The sequence below is a fragment of the Pleurodeles waltl genome, chromosome 9 (assembly GCF_031143425.1).
Source record: "Pleurodeles waltl isolate 20211129_DDA chromosome 9, aPleWal1.hap1.20221129, whole genome shotgun sequence".
In the NCBI taxonomy this organism is placed as follows: domain Eukaryota; kingdom Metazoa; phylum Chordata; class Amphibia; order Caudata; family Salamandridae; genus Pleurodeles; species Pleurodeles waltl.
Window position 1 is genome coordinate 61363898 of NC_090448.1, and position 14390 is coordinate 61378287.

Consider the following 14390-nt stretch of genomic DNA (forward strand, 5'->3'; position numbering starts at 1 on the left):
TGCTAGCGCAGACTACCATACTACATATTCCATGTCATATGACATCACGTAAGACCAGAGACTCACTTGACATGGAACCAGACCAAATGTCACTGTTTCATACAGCAGGGAATACCACACAAAAGGATACCACAAAACACCTATGCATGTTTGCAGTGTACACCACAATGGACCATACAACATTACACCCACTCGTTGCATCACATGTCACAACACAACCCACCACACCATACCCTCATCACCGCGCCCCCAGTGATTCATTTAAACTGTTGATTCCAGGTAGGGCCCACTGGCACTGTTTTTTGGGGACTGGCACTCCTTTTCCCTCAACTAACTTTGACCCACCCAGGGCCAGAGAGAGAAAACCCCAAAAGAGGAGAAAGAGGAAGAGAAAGACGGAGAAACTGTGACAAAGAGAGAAAGAGTGACAAAAGAGGCAGAGTGTCTGGGGATGGATTAAAGGGACCCGCGTTAGAATCCACACTAAGCAGCCTTGGTATTCAACAACCCAACCTCGCCAGTACTGGCAGCAAGCTTTTGAACCAAACTTTAGGCCCAGCCCTTATTTTTTGTATTATTATTATTCATTTAAAAAAAAAAAAACATATTGAGCACTGTACATCACTTGCTACCACAATACTCCTTTCCATTCTCCACTGTATTGCACAGACACCCCGCGGTCACTCCACAATCTATATCTTCCAATCTATTTCTTCCAAAATCGGACCACTGCGCCAGAGCTTTGATGACTACTCTGGCCTCGTGCGAGAAGGAAGGCAGGTACTGGTCCATGAGGTCATCCCTGAGCACTGGGTCCTCCTAAGGGACCTTTAGCAGTAGATCACAATATCATTCTCTTCTGAACAAAATGGAAACCCCACCCTTTCTCTCTTCCTCCAGCAACTCCACGGTCTCTAGTGGCTCTGATGGGCCAATCAGTTGTTAAAGTTAGGCCTTGGGGGAAGCTAGGGTCTAATCGCAGACCACTAAGCCTCCAACAGAAATCTAACAACCCACAATCCCAAAGTCTCCTTTCCAGCTTGAGACTCACCAACCCCCACCAACACAGATGTCATCGGAATATGAGGAAAGCAAGGTACCAGTATAAATAGGGTTGTGTGTTTTCTGAGGACAAACGTCTTAAGAACACCTGTCCATCAGTTACGTTCCACCTGCCTACAGCAAAACCCATTTTATAACACACCATACCAAAACATACACCACCACAAACCTTCACATGCCCACCACATTATACCATGCCACCTCATTCCACAACATATGCACTGCTCAAACCACAGCTGCATTGTTGTATCAAACCACCTCCATCCCTTCCACCAATTAGAGAGACAACACAATTTACAATAGTACATCCCGTCACAACCCAATCGCCACCAAATCCTAATCCACTGCATGGCTCAAACCATGGCATACAAACTATTGTCAGGAAGAAGCTCACTTTACTGTGTACGTGGTCGCTGGTGGGTTGGTGAGATGGAAAAAAGTGTACCCCGCTAGACCTCGCACGCAAAGAAGTGCATCCTGACAGCTATACCCTCGTAAAACAAACCACAAATTGAAGTACTCTTATGGCACACCAACATTGAGGCAGCCACTGTAAGTAGGAGGCTATACAACCCAATAACAAGGTGCCCTCATAACTTAATATACCACATCAATATAAACATGTCACCACACTGCACACTTAACCACAACATACAACACTGATGTTGACCACTCCCCACCATTACTCCACACCACTCTCTTAAGAGGAATGCTGTAGCAAACTAAAAAATACCAGATCATAGAACAAAAATCAACTAAGATTCAAACTATTTGCAACTTTCCTCAAAAATACACATAGTGCAGAGATATCAACTTAAGGTTGGCGGAAGTTTGCGAGGCCTAATTTCAGAGCTCCTCTGATGGCACTACTCAAATCATGCATTCTAATCAATTTTTCAACACTTGCCAGCCTTTCACAGGCCCAGGCTTGGCACAAAGTTTCAATATCTTATTCCCCCAGTTAATCCCAATAAAGTGGGACTAACTACACACACACAAAATACATTATGAGCTTAGCACCTAGCTGAAGTCACTGAGTACACAGGACTGTTTCAACTGATGGCCCACATTAGCACCAAGATGACAAGTAATTAGCAAAGGCTGTGCTAAACAAATATGAACACTGAATGCTCGGAGGTTAATGAAAAAGGAGTCTCATGCAATCTAAATCATGGGGTTTAAAGAATGAAAGCCCTTATCCACCCGTAGGTGGCATGCTTCATCATACGGCCCATACTCTTTCAATGTGAGCTCCTTCCCTGGGTTTACTGGGGAGCTGTTGAGGTGGAGATAGCAGCCACTGTGTGGTTGGAGCACCCTAGATTATCTGCTGTGAGGGTTACCTCAATGTAGTATGCAAAGGGGACTGTTAAAACTACTTACTAGTAGACAAAAAGATTTGAAGGCTGTAGCAAGTAGAGTTAAAGTAAAGGGGAATCATTCTACTCATAGGGTTATATCAAAGTCATTATGAATTGTTCGACTACCAGTAGGTAGGGATCAGCAAAGAGTCCTTTCATAATAGCCCTATTGGTTATTGCTCAGTTGACTAATTGGATGATGCAACTCTCTAGATAGCAAAGCAGGGATACAGTAATGAGACCAGAAGTGAGGGACATTTAGGGTTGCATTCTGGGGATTAAGAGGGTGTAAAGGGGTGGAATGGGATGGTACTGTCCCTATGATGGTAAAATGTTTTTTGTCTTTAGGAGAGCTTATTTGACATAGCATGCCTCCTGCAATAGGTTGCCAAGATCAGTAATGCACAATACAGAAATATTGTGTTATAAACTGCACAATACTGGCAGATGGGCCATACTATAATTTGCACTGTAAACCACCTCACAGCATTTAGATGTGTCTTTGCCTACACCTCTGTCCCAAAACAATGTGAAGGGAGTAGAAACGAGTACTTTAATAAAATTGTACTAAATTAATTAGTATTAGTAACAGAACACATTACTTCAATCAAAGATCAGACAGTTATGGTTTGATCTTCTGGACCAATTTTAGATAGAAATGGATGCTGAGAAATGGTCATATTTTACAATCCATTGCCTGGTTCCATTGTACTTTAAATGAAGAGATGGAGAAGGTTGACATCTAGTATAAAGACTGAATACTTCAGAATCATTTTGTACCTCACAATTTAATTTGGTTATCGATACAGAACCAGCAGCATGGAAGGATTGATGCTCACAGTTGTCATCCATCCAGCAGAAACTCACCTTTCCTAAGTGCTATTTATCTTGCTGAATGCTATGTGACAAACTGTGTGAGGACAATACACAGCTGCAGGACATTGTTGTATAGCTGTAAACCCATGCAAAATGGAATAAATATCATTGAACAGTAGTATGTTAGTGTTTGGTATATAACTATGATCTTTGCAGTGTACATGAGCCTACTTGCAGTGAATGGGTAGCATAATTTCCCAATTGTAAGAAAATATTTGATTAGACAGGGAAGATGTGAGTTCTACTAACGTAATACACCCCAAATTATATAAAGTCAAGCACACAGTTTCTATCATTTAAATCTAAGGTCAATCCCTGGTAGATAAGGTACAGAGCAGACAGGCATAACTTGGGAAAATGTGCAAAGTATTTAGAAACACTAAGAAGTCATTAAAACTAATTCATTAAAAACTCATTAAATTCACACAACCAATTTCTAAAAGTTAAACACAATGTAATAAGAAAATGTACACCAAAACATCAAACATCCAATAGTGAGGATCAGAGATAGGATTCTTTTAAGTTCTATGGAAAACAAAAAAAAACAAGAAAAAGTAAAGCTCCAACCACAAATTGCTCGTTCAGGGTGATTGGGACCATATGAGGCTGATGATGATGGAGCGCAGGTCGGTTACACCAAGCAGATCATCAGATAAAAATTTTACCTAAAGCTAAAACCCTTCAGTAGGGCACGGTTGAAGGCTATACCTAACAAAGTCCCTCTGAATCCAGATAGCCACTGGACAAGCTCCAGCTGAAACTATGGACTTTGGTGGGAAAAGATCTTAGCAGGAAAATTAAAGTTTTGTGACTACCCAAGTTCTCTCATCAAACACTTGTTGTGCCTTCCCAGGATAAGATTTCTAACTTCAGACTTTGGGCCTGGTTACGACCCTGGCGGTCTCATCACCGCCAGGGTCGCTGTGGCGGCTGGAACGCTACCAATGTGGGAGCTGGACCGCCATAGTGCAACCGCGGCGGTAGCACCGCAGATGGACCACGAGCACTGACAGATTTCGTCATCCCGACACTTTGGCGGTGCTGGTGGTCCTAATCAACCAGGGCAGCGCTGGGGACTATGACTCCCTTCTCCGCCGGCGATCTCATGGTGGTAACCCCGCCATGAAAAGGCTGGCGGAGATGGGGAACAGGGTGCCCTGGCGGGGGCAATGGGGACCCATGCACTTGGCATGGGCAGTGCAGGGGGCCCCCTGGCCAGCCCTGTCGCAATGTTCAGACAGTGAACATTGCAACGGGTGTTGCTACACCTGTTGCACTACAGCATTGCCGCTGGCTCAATTATGAGCTGGAGACAATGCTGTAGGCTGTTTCCTGCTGGGTCAGAGGGCGGAAACTGTGTTTTCACCCTTTGACCCAGCAGGAAACTCGTAATGGCGTGGAGGCTGCCAAACTGGCAGTAAGCTGCCCGTCGGGACTTCATCGGACAGGCTTTTCTGTCCTCTGATGTCCAAATGAGGCCCTTAGACTTTTTTTTTTAGCTTAACATCTTTCACTGGGGAAAACATGAAGCTGGACACATTTGCTGTGTGGCACTGATGAAGCTGTAGAGAAATCGCAGGGCAACATTTTTCCCTCCTTTCCAAACTTTCTGGAGCAGCTCATTTCAGGCACTTATAAGCTCCCTAAGACCTTGGGGACCGCACTTAGGCACCTCGACACACTGCAGCAGAGGCCATCAGCAAGGTCTAGTCCAGTTCCAGTTGTAGCTGGTTCACTGGTCACTCCTGGGAAGATGACCCTTGTAGCTTTTTAGGGCATCTTATAGCTTTTTAAGTCCCAGTAGCCACACAAGAAGTCTGCCAACTGACCCTTGGAGTCTACATCTTCGTTGCAAGTGAGAGCAGATCCTCGCCTTCAAGTCTCCTCAGAGATTACTGACAGCAGTTCTTGTTTTCTTCTGTTTTGCCACAGGGCCCAAAGTGTTGGAAGGAGTTGGGGTGAGGTGCTACTTTTAATCAATTCCCTTGCCACGGGGGGGGAGTGACTTCTGAACACACTCTGACCAATGGGCAAAAAGGCTCCCAAGGGCAAACCTTCCTACTATTGCAGCACATCCTATTTGCCTATTTTCTTCAGTAAAGCCCAACATGCCAAAATCTTTCTGCCCCTAGAGGGAGGTTGTGCACACCGAGGTGTATGTTAAGATGTGAAGTCCCTTCCAACACGACCACTCTAAACTGGTTCTGGGACCAGCCACCTGCTCCACTGAAGCAAAAACCAAGATATTAAAGCGTACTTGGGACCTAATTACTAAACTATAAAACCACTTGACTCTCCCCATTTCAAGTTAATGAAGTTCCTAGACATTCCTAAAGATCCCTGCTTTGGTTAAGCTGGGTCACATTCCTCCCCTTAGCCATTCTGCTAGTCCGGGACTTCAGACATGGAAGTATAACCTTTTAAAAATTACTTCTCCTGTATATTTATCAAAAATGCAACTTCACCACTGAAATAAAATTTTATTAAATATTAAAAGCAGTAGTTGAGCAGTCTCTGTAGCTTATTACAAACCAAATATACAGAATTACATATTAATTATACATTATATATTTCTTCCTAAAACCAGTTACAGCCCTAACAGTGTGAAAAAAAAAAATAAGAAAAAGCTTTCAGAGGCTGTTCATCATAGAAACTTAAAAACTTTAAATTATTGCATGTTCACTTTTAAATACCATGCACCAACCTTGTGGGGTACCAGGTCTACCAATGGGTGAGTTATTTAGAAGTCGGGTTTCCTCTCAAAAGGTCTATTGTGAGAGTTCGGCTTGCAGGGTTAAGAGCTGTGGGACTCAGCTGCACATTTAGACTGGAAGCCATGCTTTGCTCGTCAGCCTAATGAATGGCAAAATAGGTTCCGCAGTTCACAGTGACATTTAATGTTCTAGGCCACAGGAGAATTTTCTTACATCTCTTATCTTGGACCTACTAGAAACTTTACTATTCCAAATTGACCATGTTTTAGAAGTCAGAACACATGCACTGTGAGCTGCAGGACAGCAGTACGCTAGTAATCACAGTTCAAAAGCCAGCATAATCAGTCCTTAAAAACAAAAAATGGTGTGACCCAGCAAAAAGACATACCGTCTCACACCAACTTATCCAGACAGACTGTAATTATTTACTTCCTTACAGGGAATCTGCATTAGAACATCCTAATAGGTCAGTAGTTAAGTATTAGTGGGTTGTGTTTCATTTTTCAATATTTACAAGTTTGCTCACATTTCTATTCTAGAGTGTTACTAGCAGGTAAAGTAAAGTGTATTGTAGATAAGTCACCTGATATTTCTAAGGGAATCACAGAAACATCTTGGTTTTATTGTGTGCAATAGACAGATGATAGATATAGCTCGTTCCACTTTGACATCTAGCCAAGTTTCAGTAAAATTCAGGATATTGAATTACTTTGACTAAGAACTCTAACATATGTAGAATGAAATTTGAGGACTGTATATTGATTACGTTATGTCACCATCTTGTGTTATTAAGGATTGCTGTGGAAACAGTACCAGCACAACCCACCTAACATTTCGCAACAGTGTGGAAAAGGATCCTATACAATGCTAACAAGAGAAGTTTAAGACAAGAATTTGGTACATGTAGTTCAGTCAGGGAAATGTATTTTGGTCCCGTGCAGAGATAGTTTGTATGAAGAAACTGCCATGGCACAGATATACAAGCTCAATCAGTCCGTCTCGGACTATCAGGTGGCAGCTAGTTCATGAGTTATGCAAGCAATCTTCAAATAAGTATGTCTGAGCATCCGGAGTAGTATGTTTTAAAAAACTTCGTTTTATTGAGAGCAGGTAATGTTCATGCTCCCCTCTTTGCAAATACATTTGCCAAAGGTTGATATCTGATTAACTTTGAAGAGCACCAGCGGTGGTTGCTGCACAATTTAAGCTTTATTGTAGTTGCAATGCATGACTGTCTGCTTAGGTAAGTCCTAACAGAAGAACCAAGTTTTGGAAACTGGAGAAAGTAGTTGTTGTGAACATCCATTGTAAACCACAATGGTTCCAAGTTGCTTACCGATGCATGATGTTTCAGCAAATCATCTTGCACCAACAAGAATACTGCCCATACAATATTGCAATGTTAGAACTGATGCTGTTGGCCTTTCAATTTTTGAAAGACCAATTTAAAGAATTTTACAATGTTGAATTTGTTTCTAGTAATAGAACTGTGGACTTTGTGGCTATAGCCTAGAATAGACCTGACAAAGTTGGGTAAGAGCAATATTTTGTTTCATTGTATTTTGGTGCTGGTAAGAAATGGAAATCAGTAAGGAAGCCCATGCATGAAGGAATTCACAACATCTTTAAATCATAAAAAATACAGCACTCTGAAATTTGAGAAAGAAAGTGTTTGAAGGAGTATGAGTGTGGGCACAGAGATCCAAAGGACTATGTGACACACACAGGGTACCATGAACATTTGTGATTGCACAGCGCCTTTGAGTGATTGAGGCACATCTATAACATTAGAAAACCTGGAGACGCAAATCATGGAGTGCTGAATGCACACCTGGGATCTATAGAAGGGTTTAGAAAATCTTGGGACACCACTAGATGTGTGCTGGGGGAAGAGGTATGCACAGAGGCCCAAGAGGACTAAGGTAAACAGTATCCGCTGGAGAGCTGGATACAAGCACAGAACTCCTAGAACATGGCGATAGAATGTCCATTGTGGGTCTTCCACCGCCTATGAAGATATGAACGGCAATAGAGTATCATAGCCATCTGAAAATGACCAGCATCTGTGCCGCAACATTCCATAAACAATATATTTTTCTGATTTTGCTTGTATGCATTTGCATTTAGGTCTAAAAAACTGTCAAGATATTTGATGTGAGGTTGCCAGAGGCCATGTCCAGCCACTCCTGCCCACCATAGATGCCACGTTTAAACGGTCTGGTTCATACCGTAAACATCCAGGAGCAATACTCGAGTCAGAGCAGGAAAACTGACAAAAGGAAATCATAGAACACTGACTTGGCCAAGCACAGAAAGTAATATCACTACACAAGAGCAAAACAGCAACTACATTATTAACCCCTTCCCCGCCAGGGACGTAATGGTTACGTCCATGGCAGCGCCCGTGTGGCGCCATGGACGTAACCATTACGTCCTGGGACTGGCAGTCGGGGGAAGCGATAGCGCTTCCCCCGAGGGCCGCCCCCCAACACCCCCAGGCCAGGGCTGAAAGGGGAATCCCTTCCCCTTTCACGCCCCCCCTCCCCCCCCATGACGTCAGCGCGCGATCGCGCGCTGATTTCATGGAAAGGGGGAAAGACGCGCTGGAAGCCATTTGCTTCCAGTGCGTCTAAGGGAGAAGGTGAGTTTTTCACCTTCGTGCGGGGTGGGGGTGCTCTGAGAGAGGCATCGAGGGAAAGGAAAGGGTTTTCCTTTCCCTCGATGTCTCTTTGAGAATTCCTGCTGCCCGATCGCAATGCGATCGGGCAGCAGGAATGCCCACTAGACACCAGGGATTTCAGTATGTGTGTGTGTGTGTGTGTGTGTGTGTTATATTAGTGTGGGGGAGCGACCCCTTGGGCAAGGGTCGCTCCCCTTTGGGGGCACATGTATTTTACGTCGTTTCTGCCCCCCCCTGGGGGCAGATTGGCCCTATTTTTAGGCCGATCTGCCCCCAAGGGGGGCAGAAAGCCACTAGACACCAGGGATTTTATTGTTGATTTGTATTTTTTGTGTTGGGGGGCGGCCCCTTGGGCAAGGGTCGCTCCCCTTTGGGGGCACATGTATTTTACGTCGTTTCTGCCCCCCCTGGGGGCAGATTGGCCCTATTTTTAGGCCGATCTGCCCCCAAGGGGGGCAGAAAGCCACTAGACACCAGGGATTTTATTGTTGATTTGTATTTTTTGTGTTGGGGGCCGGCCCCTTGGGCAAGGGTCACCCCCAGGGGCCCTCATGTATTTTTGGGCAGTTCTGCCCCCCTTGGGGGCAGAGAGGCCTATTTTTTTTAGGCCTTTCTGCCCCCAAGGGGGGCAGAATCCCAATAGCACCAGAAAGATATGTTTGTATGTGTGCTTTGTGTTGGGGGGTGGCCCCTTGGGCAAGGGTCGCTCCCCCCGGGGGCGCAATGTATTTATCGTCGTTTCTGCCCCCCTTGGGGGCAGATTGGCCCTATTTTTACGCCGATCTGTCCCCAAGGGGTCAGAAAGCCACTAGACACCAGGGATTTTATTGTTGTTTTTTATTTTTTGTGTTGGGGGGCGGCCCCTTGGGCAAGGGTCGCCCCCAGGGGCCCACATGTATTTTCGGGCAGTTCTGCCCCCCTTGGGGCCAGATATGCCTATTTTTTAGGCCTTTCTGTCCCCAAGGGGGGCAGAACCCCCAAAGCGCCAGGGATACTATGTGTGTGTGTGCTTTGTGTGGGGGTGTGGCCCCTTGGGCAAGGGTCGCCCCCCCCCCCCCCAAAGGGTGCAATGTAATCTGGGCGATTTCTGCCCCCTCCCCTTGGGGGTAGATTGGCCTATTTTTTTTTAGGCCCATCTTCCCCCAAGCAGAGAAGACTAGACACAAGGGAAAATGAAAAAATGGTTAGTGGCGGAGTGTTGGTCAACTAGCGAAGTATTTGCTTTTATGATAATAACAGTTTTTCTCCTTTTTGTTTTAGTTCAAAGCTTTTGCTGACTTTGCTGTGGCTTGTTGCAGTTTTGGCAGTAGTTGTCCTGCGGTTTGCGTAGTTGCATCTTTTAGGTAAGTAAATAAATTTACTCCAAGTGAGTATTGTTGCAATGCATGAATGACATGTTTGTAGGTGGTGTACTGAATGCAGGATTGTGTGTGAAATTGTCCTTAGAGTTATGCACAATGATTATTGTGTTGTCTTATGTCTAATTTGCTTTTTTTTTTCTCTTTTTAGTGGGATATCGTTGGTGATTGCTGTGGCTGTGCAGAGTAGTTGCTGGTGAGTCAAGCTTTTTCAGGCAAGTGAGCAGTATAGTTTTTGAGTTTATAATTCTTAGTGATAAACCTATACTTTGTTACTTATCTTACACAGTGCTGGTTGTTGGTGGTGTATTTGTCCAGTTAATTTTTGTAGGAAGGATCATGGCCAGCCGTAGGATGACCGCTCAGTAGGTTGTTAGTGTGCTTTTTGAGTCATCTTCTGACCATGAATATGAGACTGAATCTGCATCTGAGGCAGAGGAGGAAGTGCAGGATTCTGGAAGTGAATTTCTGTCAGAGATGAATCATCTGATGATGAAGCCACTCTCAGTGCTGATGAAGGGCCTGTTTTAGAGGAGGACAGGGATGTGCCAATGGTGCAGGAGCCAGCGGCTGAAAGGCTTCCCATTGGAAGACCTGACGCATGGGTTGCACCAAACATGGAGCAGCCACAGTTGCCTGCGTTTACTGGTTTTCCAGGGTGTAGAGTTAATACGGAAAACTTTTTGCCCGTCAACTTTTTTGAGTTGTTTATGGACGATATATTTTTGGAAGAGATTGTTGAGCAGACTAATTTGTATGCAGAGCAGTTTTTGAGGGACAGCGCTGCCAGACTTAGGCCACACTCTAGAGCTAGCCGGTGGATTCCCACAAATCTGGAAGAGTTGAAAAAGTTCTTGGGTTTAACTTTTTTGATGGGGCTGATAAGGAAGCCGTCGCTGTCTTCATATTGGTCTACTAGTCCCTTGATGGCAACTGCTATATTTCCTGCCATCATGAGTCGTAACCGGTATGAGCTTCTTCTTCGGATGTTGCATTTTGTAGATAATGCTTTAGCCTTGCCACGAGATCATCCTGATTCTGACCGTCTTTTTAAGATTAGACCTGTCCTTGATCATTTGGTAGATCGGTTTTCAGAGATCTATGTTCCAGGGAAAGAAATATCTGTAGATGAGTCTTTGGTCCTGTTCAAGGGTCGTTTGGTTTTTAGGCAGTACATTCCTAGCAAGAGGGCACGGTATGGAATTAAATTGTATATGCTGTCAGAAAGTAGTACAGGATATGTTTATAATTTCCGGGTCTACACTGGTAGGGATTCCAATATTGACCCCCCTGGTTGTCCTCCCACTTTTGGAGTTAGTGAGAAAATTGTGTGGGAACTTGGTAGACGACTGTTTAACAAAGGTCACCATTTATATGTAGATAACTTCTACACTGGAGTTCGGTTGTTCAAGGAGTTGTTCAGAGTGGACACTGTTGCTTGTGGCACAATCCGCTCTAATCGGAAAGGCTATCCAAAAGAGCTTGTCTGTGAAAAACTTGAGAAGGGACAGTGCAGTGCCTTGCAGAATGATGAGCTGCTAGCTCTGAAATTTGTAGACAAGAGGGATGTATACATGCTAAGCACCATCCATGATGAGAGTACTTCACCTGTGGCTGTTTGGGGTCAGGTTGCCGAAGTGCGCAAACCTGTGTGCATCTTGGACTATAATAAGCACATGGGTGGTGTTGATAGAGTAGATCAGAGGTTAGAACCTTACACTGCTGCTCGTAAGTCTTATGTGTGGTATAAGAAATTAGCGCTTCACTTGTTCCACTTGGCAACTTTTAATGCTTTTGTTGTGTTTAAGGATAGTTCTCCAGAGTCAAGGATGACATTTGTGAAATTTCAGGAGTCTATCATAGCTAGCCTTGTTGTGCTGGAACAGGCAAGAGTTCCTAGAGAAGCAGTGGTGGAGGATGTGGCTAGATTGAAAGATCGTCACTTTGCTGAGCACATTCCTCCCACGGCCAAAAAAAACTTTCCTGCTAAGAGATGTAGAGTCTGTGCTCGAAGAGGTATCAGGAAGGAGACTAGGATGTACTGCCCTGATTGTCCTTCAAAGCCTGGGCTGTGTGTGGGTGGCTGTTTCAGGAGCTACCACACACAGAAGAATTATTGGGAAATTCCGTGAGCGTAAACTGGTGTTTTATATTTTTATCTGTTCGGTTTCACGGTTGGCATTAGTCATGTATTCAGTTAGAGCTTTTGTGTTTGTAGTTTTGTACTAATTTATGATTAGTGGTTTCTTTGTTGTTTAAAAACAAAAAAAAGGGGATGGCATGTGTAGAGTGGCGCTTGGCTGGCGGCGTGGGTGTGGTGGCGCTTGGCTGGCGGTGTGTGTGGGGTGGCGCTTGGCTGGCGGTGTGTGTGGGGTGGCGCTTGGCTGGTGGTGTGGGTGGGGTGGCGCTTGGCTGGTGGTGTGGCGCTTGGCTGGCAGTGCCGGCCAAACGCCAGTCCACACACTCATCAGCTGGTGTGATTGCTGTATCAGGCATGTGGGCGTATGAAAGTGATGGGCCCTTGACTGGCGCTGTCTGTGGATGCGAGTCTTGTAATGTGCTGGGCCCGTGGCTGGTGGCATGAATGGTCTAGTGCATGTCATATATGAAAGGTGTGTGAATGGACTGTAAAGCGGTTGGTGCCTTGTCGTGGCTTTACAGCTCACGAGCTGTGAGTCATTGGTTCAGTTTTTTGGCCTTTCAGTTATTACCAGTGCATTTCCCTTTTGTGAAATCTCTTGTTAATAAAATTTGATCTACTGAACCATCACTCACCCTCGTGCCAAATCCAACCAGTATGTGTGGTACAAATGACAAAACCTGCTCCGCTGTAATCAGGCGTCGCAGCACACTTGAGACACGCTAGGTGCCTCGGGTGGGACCCCGATGATGAAGCATGCCACCAACTTGGTTGGTGGGTGAGGGGTCTTCTTCACATAACCTAAGTGTGTTTCTTTTCACAATTTTTGTGTTTGGCTCATCACGGACGTATGTGCACACATCAAAGTGATATATCCCAAAAATACCTGTGTTTGGGGGGGAGGGCCCACCTATGTTTTTGGTCCTGGGTGCGGCCGTCATGTAGGGAAACCTACAAAACCCAGAAACTTTTTAAAACTAGGCACCCCAAGGAGTCTAGGGAGGTGTGGCTTGTGTGGCTCCCCCAACATTTTCTTACCCAGACTCCTCTGTAAACCTCACAATTTGCATAAAAAAAGCATATTTTCCTGATTTTTCTTAGTAGGATCACCGCTCCAGCACAAAATTCCTACTCCCCAGTTTTCCCCTCAGTCTCCCAAGTAAAATGACACCTCACTTATGTGGGTCCCCAAAGCAGAGTCCGTCTAAAGATGTATAAAAGAATATGCCCTTATAAACTTGCTGTGCTATCCCTTCTATTCCCTTCAGGTTTTGGGCCTTATTCTGTTGCAGGCACCTGGCCCACCCACACAAGTGAGGTATCATTTTTATCGGGAGACTTGGGGGAACGCTGGGTGGAAGGAAATTTGTGGCTCCTATCAGATTCCAGAACTTTCTGCCACAGAAATGTGAGGAACATGTGTTTTTTTAGCCAAATTTTGAGGTTTGCAAAGGATTCTGGGTAACAGAACCTGGTCCGAGCCCCGCAAGTCACCCCTCCTTGGATTCCCCTAGGTCTCTAGTTTTCAGAAATGCACAGGTTTGGTATGTTTCCCTAGGTGCCGGCTGAGCTAGAGGCCAAAATCTACAGGTAGGCACTTCGCAAAAAACACCTCTGTTTTTTTCCAAAATTTAGGATGTGTCCACGTTGCGCTTTGGGGTGTTTCCTGTCGCCGGCGCTAGGCCTACCCACGCAAGTGAGGTATCATTTTTATCGGGAGACTTGGGGGAACGCCGGGTGGAAGGAAATTTGTAGCTCCTCTCAGATTCCAGAACTTTCTGCCACAGAAATGTGAGGAACATGTGTTTTTTTAGCCAAATTTTGAGGTTTGCAAAGGATTCTGGGTAACAGAACCTGGTCCGAGCCCCGCAAGTCACCCCTCCTTGGATTCCCCTAGGTCTCTAGTTTTCAGAAATGCACAGGTTTGGTAGGTTTCCCTAGGTGCCGGCTGAGCTAGAGGCCAAAATCTACAGGTAGGCACTTCGCAAAAAACACCTCTGTTTTTTTCCAAAATTTAGGATGTGTCCACGTTGCGCTTTGGGGTGTTTCCTGTCGCCGGCGCTAGGCCTACCCACACAAGTGAGGTATCATTTTTATCGGTAGACTTGGGGGAACATAGATTGGCAAAACAAGTGCTATTGCCCCTTGTCTTTCTCTACATTTTTTCCTTCCAAATATAGGAGAGTGTGTAAAAAAGAC

At 45.0% G+C, this 14390-nt stretch overlaps 1 protein-coding gene across 6 annotated transcripts in view; it reads right to left on the reverse strand.

Annotated features, from left to right (window-relative positions):
• The window catches only part of GRIP2 (glutamate receptor interacting protein 2), a 654787-nt gene that overhangs the window by 86257 nt on the left and 554140 nt on the right, over positions 1-14390 (reverse strand). The gene's annotated exons all lie outside the window — the stretch shown is intronic.